This window comes from Oncorhynchus clarkii, chromosome 18 (assembly GCF_045791955.1).
Source record: "Oncorhynchus clarkii lewisi isolate Uvic-CL-2024 chromosome 18, UVic_Ocla_1.0, whole genome shotgun sequence".
Classification (NCBI taxonomy): domain Eukaryota; kingdom Metazoa; phylum Chordata; class Actinopteri; order Salmoniformes; family Salmonidae; genus Oncorhynchus; species Oncorhynchus clarkii.
Window position 1 is genome coordinate 47,345,061 of NC_092164.1, and position 22,783 is coordinate 47,367,843.

Here is a 22,783-nt window from a genome sequence, read left to right on the forward strand (position 1 = left end):
TTTCCCCCACGGAAACCTTCCCACCTCCCTAGCAACTACGGTTGCTCATCAGGCAACCCCCACCCTCCCTCAGACCAGAGAAAACCATCCCCATATTAACCCTTTCTCATGGGCCTGGAAGATAAGAAAGTAAAAAAGATTCAAATATAGTATATATACTGAGTGTATAAAATAATAGAAACACATGCTCTTTCCATGACATAGACTGACCAGGTGAATCCATGATCCCTTACATGCTTGTGTTGGGCTTTATGAATGGCTCATTTGTAAGTGTTGGGCTTTTGCTGAGATAATTCTTTAACTAGGCAAGTCAGTTAAGAACAAATTCTTATTTACAATGACAGCCAACACTGGGCCAATTGTGCACCACCCTATGGGACTCCCAAGCACAGCTGGATGTGATAGAGCCTGGATTTTAACCAGAGACTGTAGTGATGCCTCTTCCACTGAGATGTAGTGCCTTAGACCACTGCGCTATGCAGGAACCAAATATACTTGACTTTAAAGTCAAGTATATTTGTCCAGGCCTCAATTGTTCTTTGACTAGCACCATTCCTTCTCACTGTCGATTTTTATAACTTCTAATAGTAACTTTATCCGCTGGCAAATTGGGAGAGAGTGAGGTGATTGCCTTCTAAGAGCCAACATGGTTTTTGCTGCAGTGTTGCCTGCCAGCAGTAATCGTCTCTGATTTATGGAGAGATTCAAGGAGCTATCATTGTTAGGTAACATAATAGATGCAAATAATTGAATATTTACATTCATGCACAAATAAAAACTTTACCCTATAAGTATTTAACTGCAGGGCACTCCCACATCAAATGGAGGAATGTGCATACCTAATTCAGGGCTCCTGTGTGGTGCAGAGGTCTAAAGCACTACTTCTCAGTGCAAGGGGTGTCACTACAGTCCCTGGTTCAAGTTCAAGCTGTATCACATCTGTCAGTGATTGGGAGTCCCATAGGGCGGTGCACAATTGGCCCAGCTTCATCTGGGGTAGGCTGTAATTGTAAATAAGAATTTGTTCTGAACTTACTTGCCTAGTTAAATAAAAACTCTGGGAACAGTGAAAAGATGGGAGTTGGGGCCAATTTCATTATAAAATGTTTCCTTGGTGTTAAAAACAGTTTGTGAGCAAACTGTTGATGGTTCTGTTTACAGGATGCCAAGGACATATTTTTCCATATTCTGTTCCAGATAAAGGGTTGTTCAGATTCAACATAGATCTGTGGACCATACTTTTTTAATGGCTAGCTCAGACTATGAGCTTTCCAAAAGTTGACCAGATCATTTATTTATAAATACCATCATTAGCTAGTTCGGTAGTTGGGTTTCCCAAGGGACTCCATAGGCAGCATAGTTTACATAAATTGTAAATATAGAAAAAAGGATTTGCCTGGTAATGTGTATCATGGGTATGGATTGGGTATGGATTACACATTTGGACCATTAGGGGGATGCAAAAGGCGGTCCTCCAGATCGCAAGTCATTATTGTGAAATATTTGAGGAGGAGCATGCCATTTTGATTCCCAGTTACATTGTTTTAAAATGTTGCGCCAAATAGAAATTCTGGGAGCAATAATAGGACCAAAGCATAGTTTGCATTAAGGGATACAGTGGGGCAAAAAAGTATTTAGTCAGCCACCAATTGTGCAAGTTCTCCCGCTTAAAAAGATGAGAGAGGCCTGTAATTTTCATCATGGGTACACTTCAACTATGACAGACAAAATGAGAAAAAAAATCCAGAAAATCACATTGTAGGATTTTTAATGAATTTATTTGCAAATTATGGTGGAAAATAAGTATTTGGTCACCTACAAACAAGCTAGATTTCTGGCTCTCACAGACCTTCTTTAAGAGGCTCCTCTGTCCTCCACTCGTTACCTGTATTAATGGAACCTGTTTGAACTTGTTATCAGTATAAAAGACACCTGTCCACAACTTCAAACAGTCACACTCCAAACTCCACTATGGCCAAGACCAAAGAGCTGTCAAAGGACACCAGAAACAAAATTGTAGACCTGCACCAGGCTGGGAAGACTGAATCTGCGATAGGTAAGCAGCTTGGTTTGAAGAAATCAACTGAGGGAGCAATTATTAGGAAATGGAAGACATACAAGACCACTGATAATCTCCCTCAATCTGGGGCTCCACGCAAGATCTCACCCCGTGGGGTCAAAATGATCACAAGAATGGTGAGCAAAAATCCCAGAACCACACAGGGAGACCTAGTGAATGACCTGCAGAGAGCTGGGACCAAAGTAACAAAGCCTACCATCAGTAACACATTACGCCGCCAGGGACTCAAATCCTGCAGTGCCAGACGTGTCCCCCTGCTTAAGCCAGTACATGTCCAGGCCCGTCTGAAGTTTGCTAGAGAGCATTTGGATGATCCAGAAGAAGATTGGGAGAATGTCATATGGTCAGATGAAACCAAAATATAACTTTTTGGTAAAAACTCAACTCGTCGTGTTTGGAGGACAAAGAATGCTGAGTTGCATCCAAAGAACACCATACCTACTGTGAAGCATGGGGGTGGAAACATCATGCTTTGGGGCTGTTTTTCTACAAAGGGACCAGGACGACTGATCCGTGTAAAGGAAAGAATGAATGGGGCCATGTATCGTGAGATTTTGAGTGAAAACCTCCTTCCATCAGCAAGGGCATTGAATATGAAACGTGGCTGGGTCTTTCAGCATGACAATGATCCCAAACACACCGCCCGGGCACCGAAGGAGTGGCTTCGTAAGAAGCATTTCAAGGTCCTGGAGTGGCCTAGCCAGTCTCCAGATCTCAACCCCATAGAAAATCTTTGGAGGGAGTTGAAAGTCCGTGTTGCCCAGCAACAGCCCCAAAACATCACTGCTCTAGAGGAGATCTGCATGGAGGAATGGGCCAAAATACCAGCAACAGTGTGTGAAAACCTTGTGAAGACTTACAGAAAACGTTTGACCTCTGTCATTGCCAACAAAGCGTATATAACAAAGTATTGAGATAAACTTTTGTTATTGACCAAATACTTATTTTCCACCATAATTTGCAAATAAATTCATAAAAAATCCTACAATGTGATTTTCTGGATTTATTTTCTCATTATATCTGTCATAGTTGAAGTGTACCTATGATGAAAATTACAGGCCTCTCTCATCTTTTTAAGTGGGAGAACTTGCACAATTGGTGGCTGACTAAATACTTTTTTGCCCCACTGTATATCAGTGAAGACCACCTCTTCCAGGGCAATAGGAGACACCATATTTCTCTCTATACTCAGTCGGGGTAAACCATGTCTAAACCAATTTAGGATTGGGTGAAATGCTAATGCTTGGAAATACTATTTATGTTTGGTACGGATATTCCTCCTACGTCTTCCCCTTTTTGTAGGTTTGTTAATTTTTTTCTGGGGATCATTTAGCCTACCTTGCCATATAAATTTAGAAAACGGCATTATGAATTTTGAATCGCCTTGTATGCTGCTTCTAGTGATTCTGAACGGAGTAGAGAATATATTGTCTCTTATAACTTTGGCTGAGGGATTAAAGCATTTTAATCATATTCATGAAATTGGAGCCAATTCCCATATGTTCCAAGACAGACCAGAGATATGGCCATTCTTGTCTGTCAAAACCTTTTTCTGTATCGAGAAATAAGCAGTTGTTTCTGATGAAGCATTTAAGATATGTAATAGTCAATTGAGGTAATCCAGGGATAAAGGTCTTTTTTTAAACAAACCAGCTCTGGTCCGTATGGAACAATTTGGGTAAGTAAATGTCTAGACAGAACCACAACATTTTGTAAAACAGTTTAATATCTGTGTTCATCAAAGATAGTGGAAGATACTGAACGGCTTTGTTAATCATTTTGTGCAATAGTGGACCTAATTGATTTAAAAATGTTATTTATTTTTTATTTAACCTTTATTTAACTTCAAACATTTTAAATAGACTTCAGGAGGAATACTGTCCCATCCAGGGGATTTGCCTTTATTCATGCTATCCAATGTCCTTTTGAGTTCATTGAGAGTGATTTGGTCTCCCAGCGAGGTGGCTACCTCTGTTGAAAGAGGAGTTCTTAATTCTTCTGTCCTGACTTTGGAAAGAGTAACAGCTACCAAGGTCTGAAATGTGTGTTTGTTGAGTACGCTCTATCACAGTTAACAACCTTAAAAATTCTGATATCTTCTTTAATTGTGATTTATTCAACCTAGATGCAAATGCAGTTGCATAATTTTTTTAATAAAGCCTTTGGTGGCATCCCATAGAATCCAGGGGTCATCGACTGAATTTTTGTTAGTTAATATGAATTCATTCAATTCAGTTTCAAATTCTTCACAAAAAGTAATGATTTTGTAGTAAGGAAACATTAAAGCACCATCTTGTGGCACTTTTAGGAAATTCTGAAATGTGTAACAGGCAGTAGTAAGCATGATGATCAGATAGGCTCATATGCCAAATTTCTATTTTCGTGATTGAAGAAAATAGAGTAGTAGATAATCGTTTTGAAATAGGTTCGGGAGAATGTTTTGTGCCTTTTTGAATGGAAAGTGTACTCTTTGGCTTTAGGGTTATGAGTTCGCCTGGCATCAATGAGGTTGTAATCAGAGTATATGTTGGAGAGCCTTAGTTGCCTGTGGATTGTAGTTGGTCTTATTAGATTTGTCCCACATGTCCAAAATGGCATTCATGTCTGTCCCAATATCTAGTTGGAATTCAATTAATTCTAACAATATGCTCTTCAGAGACTCAAAAATCTTGGAACATACACATTAATAAAGGCCATTTTTGTTCAATTTTGGATATATTTAAGGAAAGTGATTCTACCTTTGCCAAGGATGGTGATTTTGAGTTTCTTATGTATCAGTATGATTACACCCTTAGTTTTGTATGGGGCTGATGAACAAGCAGCCAGTTTGAACAAATGGTTCTCTATTCTATGTGAGTCCTTTTGGAGTTTGTGTGTTTCTTGGAGCATTGCTACAGTATATCAATATGGTTTCTTGCCAGTGACATGTTGATGTGCTTCCAAGCATGCAGGCAGTTTATCAGGGTACAGCAGGAGTCGGCTAAAATAATTTGTGGGGGGAGTAAAAGCGCATGTTTTAGGGTGAGTTTCAGTTCAGTGTAGTTGAACAGACAAATGTCACCCTCTCTTATGTAGCAAACTCCAAAACAAACCGTCCCCTTATAGAGCTTCCTGGGCAGGACAGAGTGGTGCATCTTACACGATCTCCTTCTGACTCATAGTAATTCATAGGAGCACTACACTTACATGCTGTCCTCCAACGCACTGGCTCCGTGTGTGTGTGCGTGCGTGTGCATTTCCCTTAGCAGGTAAATTTTATGTTGTTGAAATGCAGATAAATAAAATTCACACTGGGAGAAGGAAAAAAATACTATTTAGAAATAATGCTTTTCAGCCTATTCATTGATGGAAATAGAAGTGGAAGTTGGTCTATGAGTTAATTTGCATAATTCAGTGGAATTCAATTGGTGCATGTGTATATTCGTTATGTATCTTATTTATCACACTTGCACAGCATACAGATACAGGGCCTGTCAGACAGCGCTTTTATAAGCCCAATCATTGCGCAACAGTTCTAAATGCAAGATTCTAAAAAAGCTACTCTTTTTATTTCACAACTGGTAATTAATTGAAGCAAGCTTCCCATTCGCCGTTCAAATGAATAGACAACGGAAGGCAGACTTAATCGGCGCTTCACACACCGCTTTGCAATGATCTGGAGGCAGTTCGCATTTTGAAAACATATAGCTACTTAATTGTTTGAAACCTGAATGTTTTACTACAAATTATTAGGCATGTTTTACCTTGCCTCAAAGTAGCCTAGGCAAAATCCGTCCATATCAGAAGAGTCTTATTTTATAAGACTTCCACATGCATTGGAACCAGTAGCCTATTTCTCTCATGTTCTTTGGTTTTCAACTTTCTTTCATTGTCAGGTAGCCAAATGCAGATTTGCGCGTAGCCTACTGCCGTGTGCGCATTGATGTGCTAACAATGTTAAGAAATAATAGTTTCTCAAAATGTTAAGCTAAACGTTCTGATCTGTTGCATCAGATTCAATCATTTTAAACATATTTTTATGTAGCCTAGGCCTACTGGTTATATGAATTTGGGATCTATCTTCCCACTACTGTCCCATAGTCTGTTTGAGTTATTTATTTTTCGACATACTGACCAATATAATACGTACACCTTTCTACTATGGGGGAATGTTACTGAACAAAAATATAATCTAACATCTAACAATTTCAAAGATTTAACTGAGTTACAGTTCATACAACGAAATCAGTCACTTGAAGTAAATAAATTAGGCTTAGGGCTTTATTTGCAAACATTTCTAAAAACCTGTTTTCGCTTTGTCATTATGGGGTATTGTGTGTAGATCGATGAGGAAAACATTTGTTAAATCAATTAAAAAATATGTCTGTAACTTAACAAAGTGTGGAAAAAGTCAAGGGGTCTGAATACTTTCCGAATGCATTGTAACTATTTGTTCAGCTCTTTTGAAATGTACAGCTACAGAATTCAGAACATGAGCCATTCTTACAGTATTTTCCCTGTACACCAAGTCAGAACGTTAGGATAAATAAAGGGGGCATATAAGCTGACAATATTTTTCAATATTTGATGACATTTCTCTAAAACAGGCTAAAGGCTACATGTCCACCACCAAGTCAGAACAGTAGGCTAAATTATGAAAGGAAAAGGGACTAAATTATAAGGGTGAGGCACATGGACTGTTAGGACCAAATGATTAGGGCGAGGCACATGGGCTACCAACAGCTTACACAACATACACTTAGTATTACTTTCTTAGGTACAGCATATCATTTATGCAGCAACATACAATACATTTTTGGACTCACCTTGTTGTGCTGTGCTCACTTGAACAGGAAGGGGGTATGGCGGTCCTTCATGGACAAATTCTGTCATCAGACTTTGTCATCAAAGTCTGGCATTCTCTGGAATTATGGTGCTTTCAAAACAACTGGGAACTCTGAAAAAAACAAGGTGGAATCATGATATGATTCAAGAGCTCTAGAAAGAGGCCCGAGTTCCCAACTTGCAATTCCAAGTTGGATGACTTTTGAAAACGTATTTTCCCAGTCAGAGCTAGTTTTTTCAGAGTTCCCAGTTGTCTTGAACTCACTGAAGTCTGAGGTTTCCCGGTTTGAAGTTTCCAGTTGTATTTAACGTGGCAGAAGTCATGTTGGATTGAAAATAAACCTTTAAACCCAAATTTGGACCACACAGCCACTCCACTGAATAGCAGGCTAGTGATTGTTTTGCCATACTTGCAGTTAGTCACTGATTCCTTCCAAACCACTCATTGTTGAATTTGTGATTTCTAACTTATTGTGTGATGTTTATGGTCGATGAGCACCGATATGTTTGATCTATAATTTCTCTTCAAATGACAAAGGATTGAAAATAATTTGCCAGTTGATTCATGATGATGATTGCATGCTTGCTAGCTAAGATTTTGAAAGTATGATGTTGATATGATCAGACCAATCAAAGCTATGGTAGATATAACGTGATTTGACATCATTTTATCTGGCCAATGACCTTGAGCCTTCTTGGATGGGCACTTCTATGGCAGCAACCTAGGTGCTTGAATTTTTTAGCTCTCCCCGTAGAATTTGCGGTGACGTAGCGTCCCCATGAGTGACAGAACACTGAGCCAATCATGGCACAACTAGAGAACATTACCAACCCCTACGCGCTGTATTTTCCGCTGGCTGCCCCACTACCACAGAAAACACTGAGCTAGGCTCAAACACCTGCATTTTGGAGCTGCCTTATTGAAGAAAGCAAAAAAGAGACCATGTTGGTATGCAGCTTTATTAACTCAATTATTAACATTTTTTACGTTGTTTGCAAACTGATATGTGACACGTAATAATGCCAGAATTACATGACATTTCCATTTATTTTTTGCTAAACAGGTGGAGCTCAAAATAATTGGGGCTCTGTCCCACCTGCCCTGAATGACGGGTCGCCACTGGCCAATATACAGGAGAGCAGTTATCTTCAATATTCCAATATGGCACACAGTAGGAAAACATTTAGCAACAGACAATGAAAATATGTGTTCAGGTAATACCTCCCCGTTTTAGAACGTTAATCTATATTGAACACAACCCTGGGCATTGAGTATTGGAGTGTCTGACTGACGACTGGACCAGAGGGGTGACGACCACAGCACTTCCTAGGGCTAAATGATTCCTTTAGTCCAGAAACAGTCATCCCACCCTAGTGAATATTATCATCAGGCCCCTGTCTCTGGGAAGTAACGCCTAATGAGTCCATTTTAATATGGAATCTGACCATGGCAATGATATCATTAAACTCCCACAGTGTGACTGGCTGATTGGCTGCCTGCCTCCTCCACAAGCCATTTCCTCTGGTTAGAAATGGAAAAGCAGCATGGCAGCTGATTAACCACATGGTGTACTAGGCCTAAGTCCCATATGCCTTGTGTGATAAAAGAAAATAACAGGGTTTCATCCCTTTCTCAATCTTTCATGAAAACTTCCCTGCCTGATCTGTGAGGCTAGAGACTGGGAAGTGCAGGTAACAACATAGGGGGTGGGAAAAGAGAGTAATATCTTCGGGTCAGACTGGGTTGTGATAAAGGTAGGGGTCAGACCTAGTGGAGGCTCCTTAATGCTGGTGTGGATTACCTTGACATGCTCAGAGCATACCACTGACCAGGCTGATAGAGTGAGTATGTGTGTGAGGGGGGAAGGGTAGTGAGGACTGTGTGTTCTTGCTCTCTCTCACTGTCTTTCTCTCTCTCTTTCAATCTTTCTCTCACTTTCTAATCTACAGCTATCTCCCTAGGGTCCCAAGTCAGGAGGACAGCCACATGTATCCACACATGTTATCTCATCAACATCAGAACAACCAAAACCCAGCTAATAGTCATGGCAGTGTGTGCGTGTGTGTGAAGGGTGTGTGTGTGGGTGTTTGGGGCTGTTCTCCTCCACCCACTGTGACTTTTATCTCATTTGATTATTCTGAGAGGATGACATTCGACCAGGGGGTTTATACATGGTGCAGTGTGTTTATACAGTGTGTGACACTCATGTTGGAGAGTCACACACACACACATACACACACACACACACACACACACACACACACACACAGCCAAACCCAGGCCCCGTCTCCCACTCTCCCATCCATTGGCTAATTACATTTAGCCTTCTGCTCCACGGTGACTGTTGGAACAGCTGGGCTTGGTGGTTCCTGGAGAACAGATAACACAAATCATGAATCAAACTACTGTTGCTGCCATGGAGAGAGAAGCAGTGAGGGTGGGGAGCGATGAGAGGGAGAAGAGTGGGGAGAGAGAGAGAGGACAAGGACACAGTGATAATATTTAAAGCCTCATCCCCCACACATCTCATTCATATCTATATCACAGGCTGAAAAGAGGGGGATGGAAAGGCCAGCATATGACTGTTTCATTTCCCTGGCCCAACAGAACAACGTGATGCAGCTGGTTGGGTGTCTTCATGGCCCAACAGAACAACATGATGCAGCTGGTTGGGTGTCTTCCTGGTCCAACAGAACAACGTGATGCAGCTGGTTGGGTGTCTTCCTGGCCCAACAGAACAACATGATGCAGCTGGTTGGGTGTCTTCCTGGCCCAACAGAACAACGTGATGCAGCTGGTTGGGTGTCTTCCTGGCCCAACAGAACAACGTGATGCAGCTGGTTGGGTGTCTTCATGGCCCAACAGAACAACGTGATGCAGCTGGTTGGGTGTCTTCCTGGCCCAACAGAACAACGTGATGCAGCTTGTTGGGTGTCTTCCTGGCCCAACAGAACAACGTGATGCAGCTGGTTGGGTGTCTTCCTGGCCCAACAGAACAACGTGATGCAGCAGGTTGGGTGTCTTCCTGGCCCAACAGAACAACGTGATGCAGCTTGTTGGGTGTCTTCCTGGCCCAACAGAACAACATGATGCAGCTGGTTGGGTGTCTTCCTGGCCCAACAGAACAACGTGATGCAGCTGGTTGGGTGTCTTCCTGGCCCAACAGAACAACGTGATGCAGCTGGTTGGGTGTCTTCCTGGTCCAACAGAACAACGTGATGCAGCTGGTTGGGTGTCTTCATGGCCCAACAGAACAACGTGATGCAGCTGGTTGGGTGTCTTCCTGGTCCAACAGAACAACATGATGCAGCTGGTTGGGTGTCTTCCTGGCCCAACAGAACAACATGATGCAGCTGGTTGGGTGTCTTCCTGGCCCAACAGAACAACGTGATGCAGCTGGTTGGGTGTCTTCCTGGCCCAACAGAACAACGTGATGCAGCTGGTTGGGTGTCTTCCTGGCCCAACAGAACAACATGATGCAACTGGTTGGGTGTCTTCCTGGCCCAACAGAACAATGTGATGCAGCTGGTTGGGTGTCTTCCTGGCCCAATATAACAAAATGATGCAGCTGGTTGGGTGTCTTCCTGGCCCAACAGAACAACGTGATGCAGCTGGTTGGGTGTCTTCCTGGCCCAACATAACAACGTGATGCAGCTGGTTGGGTGTCTTCCTGGCCCAACAGAACAACGTGATGCAGCTGGTTGGGTGTCTTCATGGCCCAACAGAACAACGTGATGCAGCTGGTTGGGTGTCTTCCTGGCCCAACAGAACAACGTGATGCAGCTGGTTGGGTGTCTTCCTGGCCCAACAGAACAACGTGATGTAGCTGGTTGGGTGTCTTCCTGGCCCAACAGAACAACGTGATGCAGCTGGTTGGGTGTCTTCCTGGCCCAACAGAACAACGTGATGCAGCTGGTTGGGTGTCTTCCTGGCCCAACAGAACAACGTGATGCAGCTGGTTGGGTGTCTTCCTGGCCCAACAGAACAACGTGATGCAGCTGGTTGGGTGTCTTCCTGGCCCAACAGAACAACGTGATGCAGCTGGTTGGGTGTCTTCCTGGCCCAACAGAACAACGTGATGCAGCTTGTTGGGTGTCTTCCTGGCCCAACAGAACAAGGTGATGCAGCTGGTTGGGTGTCTTCCTGGCCCAACAGAACAACGTGATGCAGCTGGTTGGGTGTCTTCCTGGCCCAACAGAACAACGTGATGCAGCTGGTTGGGTGTCTTCCTGGCCCAACAGAACAACGTGATGCAGCTGGTTGGGTGTCTTCCTGGCCCAACAGAACAACGTGATGCAGCTGGTTGGGTGTCTTCCTGGCCCAACAGAACAACGAGATGCAGCTGGTTGGGTGTCTTCCTGGCCCAACAGAACAACGTGATGCAGCTGGTTGGGTGTCTTCCTGGCCCAACAGAACAACGTGATGCAGCTGGTTGGGTGTCTTCCTGGCCCAACAGAACAACGTGATGCAGCTTGTTGGGTGTCTTCCTGGCCCAACAGAACAACGTGATGCAGCTGGTTGGGTGTCTTCCTGGCCCAACAGAACAACGTGATGCAGCAGGTTGGGTGTCTTCCTGGCCCAACAGAACAACGTGATGCAGCTGGTTGGGTGTCTTCCTGGCCCAACAGAACAACGTGATGCAGCAGGTTGGGTGTCTTCCTGGCCCAACAGAACAACGTGATGCAGCTGGTTGGGTGTCTTCCTGGCCCAACAGAACAACGTGATGCAGCTGGTTGGGTGTCTTCCTGGCCCAACAGAACAACGTGATGCAGCTGGTTGGGTGTCTTCCTGGCCCAACAGAACAACATGATGCAGCTGGTTGGGTGTCTTCCTGGCCCAACAGAACAACATGATGCAGCTGGTTGGGTGTCTTCCTGGCCCAACAGAACAACGTGATGTAGCTGGTTGGGTGTCTTCCTGGCCCAACAGAACAACGTGATGCAGCTGGTTGGGTGTCTTCCTGGCCCAACAGAACAACGTGATGCAGCTGGTTGGGTGTCTTCCTGGCCCAACAGAACAACATGATGCAGCTGGTTGGGTGTCTTCCTGGCCCAACAGAACAACGTGATGCAGCTGGTTGGGTGTCTTCCTGGCCCAACAGAACAACGTGATGCAGCTGGTTGGGTGTCTTCCTGGCCCAACAGAACAACGTGATGCAGCTTGTTGGGTGTCTTCCTGGCCCAACAGAACAACATGATGCAGCTGGTTGGGTGTCTTCCTGGCCCAACAGAACAACGTGATGCAGCTGGTTGGGTGTCTTCCTGGCCCAACAGAACAACATGATGCAGCTGGTTGGGTGTCTTCCTGGCCCAACAGAACAACATGATACAGCTGGTGAGGGGAAAGGAGATGAGAGGGACAAAAACATTTTCATGCTGAAAAACAAATCCCATAAAATCTTCTAGGATGTTACTTTGTGTGATGTCTTCCTAACCTATATATTCCTCTATGACCTTGGCAGTACAGTATAATGGTGCATACACAAGCTGCAGGTTTCACATATTGTTTTATACTATCCCAATGTATCCTTTATGCCATTCCCTGTTGAACTTACATAGTGTAAATCCAGTTGGTTCTACTCTATATCTACTGGTCGGTTGATGTATCTTCCTGATATATGCCATTTAACAGAGACATTTATACAAAGCAACGTACAAATCAAATTGTACTTGTACGAGCCCCTAACCAACAATGCAGAGTTTTAAAAAAGTAAGAAAATGTTGCTAAACTAAAGGAAAAATAGTAACACATTAAAGAACAATAACGAGGCGATATACAAGGGCTACCGGTACTGAGTCAGTGTGCAGGGTATGGGTTAGTCCAGGTAATTGAGGTAATATGTACATGTAGGTAGTGGTAGTGACTATGCATAGATAATAAACAGAGAGTAGCAGCAGTGTATGTGAAGGAATGTGAGTGTGTGTGTGTGTGTTGGAGTGTCAGTGTAGTATTTATGAGTGTGTGGGTAGAGTCCAGTGAGTGTACATTCAGCCTGTGCAAGAGAGTCAGTGCAAAAAATAGTAATAAATAAGGGGGTCAATGCAAGTAGGTGGCCATTTGATGAACTGTTCAGCAGTCTTATGTCTAGAAGCCTTTTTCTCCAAGACTTGGCGCCTCAGTACTAGAGAGAACAGTCTATGACTTGGGTGGCTGGAGTCTTTGACAATTTATGGCCTTCCTCTAACACCACCTGGTATAGAGGTCTTATAGTAGGCTACAGTATGTGCATCCATTTTGTATATGACTCTTGCAGGAATCAAACCCACAACCTTGGCATTGATAGCATCACACTTTTACCAATTGACCCACACAGGACTACTATTTCTCTGTGAGAGGCAGATGTGTGTGTGGGTACATTCCAACCGCTGGCTGTATTAGTGACCTTCCTAGACATGATGGCCAGGCCAGATGATTGGACAGTCTTCAACAGATGTTTGATTTGCTGTCTTTAGTGGTGACAGACATGCAAACCAATATGTCTGTCCATTTGGGGATGTGTGTGTGTGTGTGTGTGTGTGTGTGTGTGTGTGTGTGTGTGTGTGTGTGTGTGTGTGTGTGTGTGTGTGTGTGTGTGTGTGTGTGTGTGTGTGTGTGTGTGTGTGTGTGTGTGTGTGTGTGTGTGTGTGTGTGTGTGTGTGTGTGTGTGGGCAGGCAGGCGGTGGTAGCTATGATTCATAATAATAGTTTTGGCACTGCCCTAACTCATTTGCTTATATCCGATTCCTTATCAACTTTGTCGATGGCTAGCTGAGGCTTGCGGTCACATGGTCGGTCGGGGGTAGGGAAGGTACTAGGGAGAGGAGGATCAGTCACATGTTTACTGGAATGTTAGGCTGGTGTGAGAAGGCCGGACACACAGTCATCAGTGTACAGAATTGCAAAGAGGAAGCAAAAGCCTTTTGGACACAGCATTGCTGCCTTGCCACTATGTAGACACTCATATCTGGAGGAGCAGGAGAGGAATGGAAGAGTGCAGTTATATAGAGAAGAAAAATATTCCATAAACTGTAATGATTAATGGTTACTAGTCTAGCACCCTATATCCCCCCCTCTCCTCCCTTGTTCCCCTTTTCTCTGTGAGGGATCTCCAGCTCTATTCCATTTCTATAATGTTTTTTTTCCTCAATAACGTTTATCCCCTCTCTCTCTCTCTCTCGCTCTCCCCCCACACTCTATCTCCTATATCTCTCTCTCTCCCCTGGCCCCTTCCTTTCCCTGCTATGTGTTTGAAGTGCCCTTGTGACGCTAGGCGGGCGGGGTCTTTGAGGAGCCCCGTGAATTGCTTGTATAATTGTGTCTTATATAACAGTGAATTAGGCAGGATATATGTTTCAAACAAGGGCAGCAGTGGGGGGAGTGTTCTAGCTTCTGTGTGTGTGTGTGTGTGTGTGTGTGTGTGTGTGTGTGTGTGTGTGTGTGTGTGTGTGTGTGTGTGTGTGTGTGTGTGTGTGTGTGTGTGTGTGTGTGTGTGTGTGTGTGTGTGTGTGTGTGTGTGTGTGTGTGTGTGTGTGTGTGTGTGTGTTAAAGAGAGTGGGCAAGAGAGACGGAGAAGGATGTTTGCATAGGCACAATGGTAACAATGAGTCACAGCTGTACTGAAGAACAAGTGACATGAATCCTTAGAAGCCTCGTGAAACATAAGCTATCTGACAGATTCATGAACACTTTGCGCCATAGTACATGCTTAACAATACAAAACGTTTCATTGAATGAGGTAAAATTGTACTCTTGTGTAAGGTCTAAGCTACATCTACAGTTCACAACCCATATGATCTGTGCCTTTCTACAGTAATCGGTTGGCTGTGTGGGACAGGCGTGTAGTATGTAGTAACCATGTAGACTCAACACTTCACGGGTACTGCCATGTTGCCGGACTTCAATCTTGTTTGTGACAAAAAAAAGCCAACCTTCTATGGACCTTTGTGTACATCGAATAAAGATGCAGTAACTCACTTTTTTGTCGCCCGGCAGTCGAGAACGCAATATGCCAAGTCATATAGCTGGAATATAACTGGAGTTCAAATCAAATAAAATCCAAGTTTATTTGTCACGTGCGCCGAATACAACAGGTCACCCGGCAGTCGAGAACGCAATATGCCAAGTCAAATAGCTGGAATGTGAAATGCTTACTTACAGGCTCTAACCTGGTGCGGAAAATAAGGTATGTATGTGTGTGTGTGTCTGTGTGTGTGTGTGTGTGTAGGTAAGTAAAGAAATAAAACAACAGTAAAAATACATTTGAAAATAAGAGTAGCAAGGCTATATACAAACACCGGTTAGTCAGGCTTATTGAGGTAGTATGTACAGTGGGGCAAAAAAGTATTTAGTCAGCCACCAATTGTGCAAGTTCTCCCACTTAAAACGATGAGAGAGGCCTGTAATTTTCATCATAGGTACACTTCAATTATGACAGACAAAATGAGAAAATAATCCAGAAAATCACATTGTAGGATTTTTAATGAATTTATTTGCAAATTATGGTGGAAAATAAGTATTTGGTCAATAACAAAAGTTTATCTCAATACTTTGTTATATACCCTTTGTTGGCAATGACAGAGGTCAAACGTTTTCTGTAAGTCTTCACTTACAGAAAATACTTTTTTTTCCCACTGTACATGTAGGTATGGTTAAAGTGACTATGCATATATGATGAACAGAGAGTAGCAGTAGCGTAAAAGGACGGGTTGGCGGGAGGTGGGACACAATGCAGATAGTCCGTGTTCAGAAGTCTTTTGAGAAGTGTTGAGAAGCCTTTTTGTCCTAGACTTGGCACTCCGGTATCGCTTGCCATGCGGTAGTAGAGAGAACAGTCTATGACTGGGGTGGCTGGGGTCTTTTACAATTTTTAGGGCCTTCCTCTGACACCACCTGGTGTAGAGGTCCTGGGTGGCAGGCAGCTTTGCCCCAGTGATGTATTGGGCCGTACGCACTACCATCTGAAGTGCCTTGCGGTCAGAGGCCGAACAATTGCTGTACCAGGCAGTGATGCAACTGGTCAGGATGCTCTTAATGTTGCAGCTGTAGAACCTTTTGAGGATCTCAGGACCCATGCCAAATCTTTTTAGTTTCCTGAGGGGGAATAGGCTTCGTCATGCCCTCTTCACGACTGTCTTGGTGTGTTTGGACCATTCTAGTTTGTTATTGATGTAGACACCAAGCAATTTGAAGCTCTCAACCTGCTCCACTACAGCCCCGTCGATGAGAATGGAGACGTGCTCGGTGCTCCTTTTCCTGTAGTCCACAATCATCTCCTTAGTCTTGGTTACGTTGAGGGATAGGTTGTTATTCTGGCACCACCCGGCCAGGTCTCTGACCTCCTCCCTATAGGCTGTCTCATTGTTGTCGGTGATCAGGCCTACCACTGTTGTGTCGTCAGCAAATTTTATGATGGTGTTGGAGTCGTGCCTGGCCATGCAGTCATGGGTGAACAGGGAGTACAGGAGGTGACTGAGCACGCACCCCTGGGGAGCTCCAGTGTTGAGGATCAGTGTGGCAGATGTGTTGCTACCTACCCTCACCATCTGTGGGCGACCCGTCAGGAAGTCCAGGATCCAGTTGCAGATGGAGGTGTTTAGTCCCAGGTTCCTTAGCTTAGTGATGGGTTTTGAGGGTACTATGGTGTTGAACGCTGAGCTGTAGTCAATGAATAGCATTCTCACATAGGTGTTCCTTTTGTCCAGGTGGGAAAGGGCAGTGTGGAGTGCAATAGAGATTGCATCATCTGTGGATCTGTTTGGGCGGTATGCAAATTAAATGGGTCTAGGCTTTCTGGGATAATGGTGTTGATGTGAGCCATTACCAGCCTTTTAAAGGACTTCATGGCTACAGACGTGAGTGCTACGGGTCTGTAGTCATTTAGGCAGGTTGCCTTTGTGATCTTGGGCACAGGGACTATGGTGATCTGCTTGAAGCATGTTGGTATTACAGACTCAATCAGGAACATGTTGAAAATGTCAGTGAAGACACCTGCCAGTTGGTCAGCACATGCCTGGATCACACGTCATGGTAATCCGTCTGGCCCCGCAGCTTTGTGAATGTTGGTCTGTTTAAAGGTCTTACTCACGTCGGCTACGGACAGCGTGAGCACACAGTCATCCGGAACAGCTGATGCTCTCATGCATGCCTCAGTGTTGCTTGCCTCGAATGAGCATAGAAGGGATTTAGCTTGTCTGGTAGGCTCGTGTCACTGGGCAGCTCGTGGCTGTGCTTCCCTTTGTAGTCTGTAATAGTTTGCAAGCCCTGCCACATCCGACGAGCGTCGGAGCCGGTGTAGTATGATTTAATCTTAGCCCTGTATTGACGCTAAGATTGAATCATACTACATCGGCTCCGACGCTCGTCGGAGTGAAGGTTACTCAGGACTTTGCAACACACCTGATATTGTTTATACTTCCAGAACCATTACGGTTAGTAGGGTGTATTGTGTTGTTTTTTCAGTTCAGGGTGTTATGTTTTAGAAATTATGATGACAATGATGATGATTGTGATGAAGATTGGGATAGTTGTGAATGAGGCCAGCTGCGTCCACACTGTCCAATCAGAACGTCTGGAATGTTGAGAATGTTTTGTTTCTCTCAGAGCTAATAGCAAGAGAAAATAGAGCGAGAGGAGGGGAGAAAGAGAGGAAAAAGGGAGAACACAATATCTGTGTCCTAAGTCTGTTTGTTTCAGTTCTAAGAACTAGTGGCAAGTCTTACGAACGTAGCACAACACCGTGGAACAAAATGTATTCTGCTTGCTAGGAAAAACAAGACAGAGAGAGAGAGGGATAAGTGTGTGTGTAGCACATGGGGAGATGTAAAACGTTCTCCTCAGCCTGAAGTGGCACCACTTGTGCCAGTGAGTGGCTAGCTTTTCACGTGGCGTGACTGGTAAGGTGCTTCAGGAGGGTGGTCACGTGTGCTAGCACAGCAGAGGTCCTCTGTTCAAGCCTTGGTGTGAGCCGAATCAGGAGGATGTGGTGCTTGCTAAGCAAGCAGCGTGACGTCTTTTACGTGTGTGTGAGACATGCCCATTACTCAACTCCCTCTCAGCATCGTGACACAGTCCTGTATCTTGTGTGTCATCAGAGCTGTTCTGAGCAGCTTAACATGCACCCAGCAGGCTGGGACTCAGCAAGCAGGCCACGGGACACTGGACAGCTCCAGAACTGACCAGTCTGTTTGGAGAGCTGATGTGTTTCACATGAATGGGAATTGAGGCAATGGTTTGGTCCCCTCATAACCAGCAGTAGGGTCTTCCTATGCTATCACGACATAGCATCTCTCTCCCTCTCTCTCCCTCCTCTTTCTCTCTCTATCAAACTCTCCCCCCTCTATCTCTTTCTAGGTCTCTCTCTCTCGGTCTCTCTCTCGGTCTCTCTCGGTCTCTCTCGGTCTCTCTCACTCGGTCTCTCTCTCTGTCTCTCTCGGTCTCTGTCTCTCTATGGATGGGTAGCTGACTGTGTTTAAGTCGTGATTAAGGACATAGAACTGCTGTGTCGACGTGTGATGAATACTGAAAAAACAATATGCACGCTATATTTTATCACTCAGGAAAAACACATACTCCCCTGCCTGTAGAACTCACTCTTCTCCTCCTCCTCTCATTCTCTTTCTCTCTCTCTCTCTCTCTCTCTCTCTCTCTCTCTCTCGCTCTCTCTCTCTCTCTCGCTCTCTCTCTCTCTCTCCCTCTACTCCTCTCTCTCAGAGCTGCTATACATGGCACACTGCACTGTCCCTGTGTGGTGTTGTGCCTTGTTATGAATTATCAGGTCTCCACAAGACCTTTACAGAGGCCATAAGGATATGAACCTCCCCAACGAATACATACAATATGTCGGTGTGAGTATGTGTGTGTACATGCCTGAGTGTACATGCCTGTTTGTGTACACTGTCGCTGTTTATGTGCCTGTGCGCTCTCTCTCTCGCTGTCTCTCTCTCTCTCAGGGAGAGAACTAATCCTGGTCCCCATGGGAGCAGATGTCACAGGCACAAACAAGCGACAGATTGCCTCAGAGTCAGCTCCCAGCTCCCTTCCCCTGGGCCAGGCCTCGGCCAGGCTGAAGAAGGGAGGGAGGTCATTAATGATGGGCCTCAGCCCTGGGCCAGGCTGAATGTGTTCTGCCTCAGTCCTGCTACCAAACAGAGCATGGTTGTGTTCATTAGGGCAAGCAAATATTGTAGCAAAAATTAAAATGTAGAAAAACGTTTTACGTAATGCACAGTCTCAGCCTCAGTCTCTGTGGCGTTGTGGTGAGGTTATTACTGGGAGAGACAGGACTGGAAGGCACAAATGAAGAGTCCTTTGCACTCACACTGCTTTCTACAAGGCTATTTTCCTACCAGCAGCTCTCCAGCTTTAGGTGCTCAATGGCCCCAACAGAAAAGCTGCCTGCTATAGAAACACAGCAGGAGTCTCACTGGTGATGGTCTGAAGCCGTAGCAGCGTGAGGCGGCAGGCAGGATGACAGCATCAAAACACAGCAAGGCTAGGCCGTGACCCCTTTCACAGATCAGACCTGTCAAACTGTCAAACCCCAGCTCAGATGTAGCAGAGATAAATTGAAAGATGGAGAGACACACGCACAGTCTGCTTCTCATCCTGCAAGTGAAGTTCTGCAAGTGAAGTATTTTTAAAGCATGTTGAAAGAGGTTTGAATCCCCAAAGGGAGAAACCCTCTAAGCTACATAATTAACTTGGGTGTCAGGGAAAGGAAGACGCAGGGTCCCATGGGAGGAAGGCTGTGTGGCAGACCTGAGTTCCCTATTCCAACTTTGTCAAATACTGCGAGTTTGCTTGAACCTGCCCTGGTGAGCTCGATGAGCTGTGTTTGCACTTTTGGTACTATTCCATTGGCTCATTGGGCCAGACAAGCTCAATCAAGCACAGTGTACGTGTCTGCTGTGCAGTGTGTTTCCTTTAAACAGAGAGAAGCAGACAGACCAGACAGACAGACATCTCCATTCTGCATGCTTCAGTCAGAACTACAGCTTATGTCCAACAGACATTGTGTTAACCTCGATACAAGGACACACATCAGACTGTCATCCCTCCATTACTCAATAGTACCCATCCCCTCTTTCCCTCTTCCCCTCTCTCCCTCTCCCCCTCTTTCCCTCTTCCCCTCTCTCCCTCTCCCCCTCTCCCCAACCCAACCAGATGTGCCGAGGAGAATTCCTGTAGTTAAACAGGATTTGGGATATTTCGTGAGAACATGTCCAGCAATTCTACCTCATCATCGCTTACAGGTGATTTGTGAGACTGAAACACTTATTGAATTAAAGCTCTCTCTGCCTTGTTCTTTCTCTCTCTCTCTCTCTCTCTCTCTCTCTCTCTCTCTCTCTCTCTCTGTCTCTCTCTGTGTGTCCTTCACTTTCTATTCTCTATCTAGGCTAGGCAGGAAGGCAGACAGGCCTGGTCTTCTGGGCTAGGTTATATAACATCATCCTCCATGGTAGAGGGAAGTAGAATCATCTGGGCCTTGGGCTACTGCACTCACTGACCTCTTCTTCTATGAACACTACAGCTATAGGAGGGGGGATGGTTGTGTGTGTGTGTCGTGTGTTTGTGTGTGTGTGTGTGTGTTTGTCGTTTGTGTTTATGAGTGCGTGCGTGCGTGCGTTCATGCGTGTGCGTGTGCTTTACAAAGTGCCTGGGCCTGGAGTCAGATAGCCAGACGTGCAGGTCCTTAAATAGCTCTAATCCTGTGCTACCCCCAGCTGCTGCTTTCCTATGACTACAATAGGGCTGCGTGCCAAACAACACCCTATTCTATTAGTCAGCTACTTTGACCAGCGCCCATAGGCCAGCCTAGGTATCTGAGAGTGCATGGGGAAGTATTAGCCATCCGCAATACTGTTCTGGGGGGTGTCATGAGGGAGGATATAGGTGTAGAACCGTTTCTTAACCCTGATCCCAAGCTGCAAGTGATCAATCTATAGACAGTCAATACATCACTATAGAAATACATCACATTAGTAAGGATCAATGGTCCATTACGTACATGCTAAATGACAACATATGAAAGCCCTCTGCACTTATAAAGCAGAGAAAGACACATAGCCAGACATTCATTCAATATACCAGTACACAGTACACATAGTACACAGACTGCTTCACCCCTCCCTCCCTCCCTCCCTGCATCCTTCCACCTGTCCATCACAACACCCCCTCTGTTCTCTTTCTCATCTCTCGCTTTCTAATTCTCTCCATTCTCTTTTCTTCTGCTTTCTCAGTGGCCCTCTCCGCTCCTCTCTTTGTCCCAGTCTTTCTTTGTTGTGTTTCTCTCTCTTCCCTCGACAATGGACTCCATTGGAGGATGTGTGTGTGTGTGTGTGTGCTTTTCCTTCCACCCAGACTGGCTGCCTGCTGCAACAATGGGCTCCTTCAGCCACTGTGTGTGTGAGTATGTGTGTGAGTGTGTAAGAGTGTGTGAGTGTGTGAGAGTGTGAGTGTGTGCCGCTGTGTGCTGTTGAAGGAGTCTGCAGGCTGCTTCTTTAAGCCAGGAGTGTAACAGCTTGCAGCTATGCACCAGCCTCTACCCCCCACCACTAAACATACTGCCACACACTGTCACACACTGCCTCACACACTCAGCTCAAAGCTTTATTTGCGGGTTCACAATGACACATTGTAACACATTGCCATAGACTCGCCATGGACTCCTCGTGAGTTTAGATAAATCCTTAGATAATATTCGAGGGTATAATAACACCAGCACAGATGCATAGAATAATAGTTTAAAACACCATTCATTAGACTCTCGGTTTTGGACCAGAATACAACTTGCCTGTGGCCAGCCATAGTGAACTATGAACGTGGTCAACCAACTTAGGCTGTCAGGACTAAATATGAATACCTGAGGCTGGGTTTGACCGCCAGCCAGCCTTCTTGTGTGTGTGTCAGTGGGTGCTCCTTAGAGGAGGAAGGGGAGGACCATCCTCCTTATGGAATGTTTTTTTTTAATGGTTAAACATTTAAAAAGTTATTATTTTTTAGATAAAACTATGCTAAATACAATCACATATGACCAAATAATTGGCTAAAACACACTATTTTGCAAAGAGTAGTCTCAGCAGCACTCTGTAGGGCAGCACCATGGTGTAGCCGGAGGACAGCTATCTTCCATCCTCCTCTGGGTACATTTACTTCAATACAAATCCTAGGAGGCTCATGGTTCTCACCCCCTTCCATGGACTTACACAGTAATTATGACAACTTCCGGAGGACATCCTCCAATCTATCAGAGCTCTTGCAGCATGAACTGACAGTTGTCCACCCAATCAAAGGATCAGAGAATGAATCTAGTACTGAAATCATAAGCTACAGCTAGCTAGCACTGCAGTAGTGCATAACATGTGGTGAGTAGTTGACTCAAAGAGAGAGAAAGACAGTAGATGAACAGTTTTTAACAAATTAATTTCTTCCAAAATGAAAAAGAAGCAAGAGAGAAATAAAGAGAGAGATTTCCTATTTTTTTTCACCTTCAGTTTCATTTAACGTTACTTAGCTAGCAAATGCAGCTAGCTAGTTTAGCCTACTGAAACACCCTGCTCAAAAAGAGGGATGCGATGTTAGCTAGCTGGCTATCGCTTTCCAACATAACACTGGAACTCTTCCATGTCAAGGTAAGCTTTTGATTTGACTAATTTAATGCCACTGGGGCCCGCCGGTGTAACCACTTACTGACTGTACCCTGTAACGTTACTGTATGATAGCAGTGGGTTTACTAACACATTAGTTCTATTAGCTATGCTGACTATGGCATTACTTTAGCTAATATGGTGACAATGATGTAGGTTGTTTGTAGAGGTTTGGCTTGAAAATAAAACATTTTCGTCTGGTCACATACAGCTGATGTGTTGTGCATTGAAGTCCACAAGCAAAGGGAAGAGGTG

General features: G+C 44.6%; 1 long non-coding RNA gene across 1 annotated transcript in view; it reads right to left on the reverse strand.

Moving 5' to 3' along the window:
* Positions 1–7,850: 7,850 nt before the first annotated feature.
* LOC139373583 (uncharacterized) overlaps positions 7,851–22,783 on the reverse strand; it is a 68,622-nt gene continuing 53,689 nt past the window's right edge. Inside the window, exon 3 of the long non-coding RNA XR_011627588.1 lies at positions 7,851–9,274. This is a non-coding gene — a long non-coding RNA (uncharacterized lncRNA). The remainder of the gene's footprint in view (positions 9,275–22,783) is intronic.